General features: G+C 44.8%; 1 protein-coding gene and 1 long non-coding RNA gene across 7 annotated transcripts in view; one reads left to right on the forward strand and one right to left on the reverse strand.

Annotated features, from left to right (window-relative positions):
* Positions 1–2,128, forward strand: part of LOC116087342 — a 17,076-nt gene extending 14,948 nt beyond the window's left edge. For all 3 annotated transcript variants that reach the window (XR_004117375.1, XR_004117377.1, XR_004117376.1), the window contains one exon: positions 1,906–2,128. This is a non-coding gene — a long non-coding RNA (uncharacterized LOC116087342). The remainder of the gene's footprint in view (positions 1–1,905) is intronic.
* Positions 1–2,760, reverse strand: part of Mapk4 (mitogen-activated protein kinase 4) — a 152,401-nt gene that overhangs the window by 20,006 nt on the left and 129,635 nt on the right. The gene's annotated exons all lie outside the window — the stretch shown is intronic.

Consider the following 2,760-nt stretch of genomic DNA (forward strand, 5'->3'; position numbering starts at 1 on the left):
AGAGAGAGAGAGGGAGAGAGAGGGAGAGAGAAAAGAAGAGAGAAGAGAGAGAGAGAAGAGAAAGAGAGAGAGAGGGAGAGAGAGAAAAGAAGAGAGAGAGAGAGAAGAGAGAGAGAGAAGAGAGAGAGAGAGGACAACCCTGGGGAGTCATGTAGAATAGATGCTAAACACTTCCTCTGATATGTATTAGAGGAACCAACAACCTGCTGGACTAGTGACAACCAAGCTATTGTCTACCTTTTGGATGCTAGTCTCCCAAAGTCTCTCCTTCTAACATGTGGGTCCCAGAGACTGAACTCAGGCAAGGAGACTTGCACAGAGGCTCATGGATCTGTCCTGCTGCCTCCTCACCCCATTCCTGCTTCCTTTAAATGGGTGTGTGTTCTTATAAATCTTCAGACAACTTCATATTGTATATATTGTATTTTGCTCATTTTACCCCCAATTCACTTCTCACCTTACTCCTTTTTTCCAGTGTTCCTCCCTATTTTGTTTTAAAGAATTATTTATTTTATTTATGAGAATACTGTTGCTGTCTTCAGACACACCAGAAGAGGGCATCATATCCCATTACAGATGGTTGTGAGCTACCATGTGGTTGCTGGGAATTGAACTCAGGACTTCTGCAAGAGCAGTCCTAACCTCTGAGCCATCTCTCCAGCCCCCGTTCCTTCCTATTTTCCCATCTATCTATCTATCTATCTGTCTGTCTGTCTGTCTGTCTGTCTGTCTGTCTGTCTGTCTGTCTATCAATCTATCTATCTATCTATCTATCTATCTATCTATCTATCTATCTATCTATCTATCTACCTATCTATCTATTTTGACCTGCTGATTTTAATTAGGGTCGCTTGCATTAGCCAGTGTTATTTCCTGGAGTATGTTATTTCTTGTGACTAATGGTCACACCACTGAAGAAAATCTCTGCCCTCTCTCAGCAACTGTTAACTGGAAACACGAGTCCTGCTTCTCTGTGAAAGAATGTTGTCAGGCCCTCTCTTGAGCACTGCACAGATAACCACAGCTTTGAGGAGCTCCTGAGTGCCGAGCCCACCTCACACGCAGGAGTCAACCCTTGACAGCTCTCCTCCCCACCTGCTGGCTCTTACAGTCTTTCATAACGTTCCCTCAGTGCTGGAGGTAGTGAAACATGTTTCGTTCAGATCAACTGATATCTAAATGTTAGTAGCAGATCAATGAGACTTCTAAATGTTTTACTTAAACTCTTATTGAGCTACAATACCCTGGCCTGTCTAGGAACTGGTGGTTGGCCTTGCTTACAGGCTAGGGAGAGTTCCCCAGCTCAGCAGCAGACTGACCAATTTCAGAGGTTAATTCTTTGGTGTGGGTACTCATCAAATGAGTGGGAGTAGGGTGGGAGGTCGGGGCGGGGGTGGACGGTGGGGGGAGCGGTCTTTGACTCTGTTGCCTGCCACTGGGTCCGTTCTCCTGCCTGGTTCTTACTAGGAAAGGATGTGCTTAGTCCTGCTGGAACTGGATATCCCAGGGTGGGGTTGTACCCAAGGAAGGCTTCCCCTTCTCTGAGAAGAGGGGAAGGAGGTAATGGGGGGGGATTTGTGAGGGTGGGACTGGAAGGAGAGGAGGGGGGCTATGGTTAGAATGCCAAGTGAATAAATAAATGAAGAAGAGGAGGAAGAGGAGGAGGAAAAGGAGGAGGATGAAGAATAAGAAGAGGAAGAGGAGGAGGAGAAGGAGGAGGAGAGGAGGAAGAGGAGGAAGAGGAGGAAAGATCATTTAGAAGAGCAACATGTTTCCAGAGGCCCCACTTAAGCAGAAATATATGACTTCCTTTTTCATAGTCTTCTCCTTCCAACAGTGTAATTCATACTTGTGCTGATATGTATCTGAAGCATGTTTAGAAAGCTTTTTTTTTTTTTTTTAAAGGAATAAGAACACATGTACATTCCTGGGTAGGTATACATCTGCACAAATGCGAGCCAGCATCCTGAAGAGCCCCGGGGATCATCACATCTATCGTTGCACTACACACAGGAGCCAAGATGCCAGCCTAGAGGGAAGCAGTCTAGATGCCCATCAACAGCCAGACTAATAAAGAAAATGTGATATTCTCAGCTGTAAAGGAGAATAAATTAGGGCTGGAATGGAGGCTCAGCTGGTGAAGTGCTTGATGCAGAAGCATGAGGACCTCACATGAGGACAGGAGTTTAATTCCCAGAACCCTCATGAAAACTGCGGTGCCACACACTCATATTCCCAGAACTGGGGAGGCTGGGGACAGGTAGATCCCTGGGGCGCTCTGGTCAGACAGCCTAGCCCACATGGTGGACTCTGGGCCAGTGAAAGATGTCTCAAAAGCAAAGCAAAACAAACCAACACACACACACACACACACACACACACACACACACACACACACACACACACGAATAAAATGTCATTTTTCAGAAAAATGGATGGCTTAAAGATCATCATGTAAAAAGAAATAAGGGAGTCACTGAAAGACAAACATATGTGAAATCCAGACGTAAATATATACTTGATGTGAATATGTATATATAAATATATATTCACATATATATTTATATATGACATGAAATCACAGCACCTGAGACTGTGAAGAAGGAAAAGAAGGCCTACGGGGATGAGAGAATATCAAAGCATTGCATTTTTTCACTGAAATGTGGAACCCAGATTCAATCTATTCCAAATACACACACTCAAAGTACCACAAAATTAGCCATTGGGGCGAAGAGGGAGACCAATGAGGGGGAGGATGGG

This window comes from Mastomys coucha, unplaced genomic scaffold (genome assembly GCF_008632895.1).
Source record: "Mastomys coucha isolate ucsf_1 unplaced genomic scaffold, UCSF_Mcou_1 pScaffold13, whole genome shotgun sequence".
NCBI classification, from domain to species: domain Eukaryota; kingdom Metazoa; phylum Chordata; class Mammalia; order Rodentia; family Muridae; genus Mastomys; species Mastomys coucha.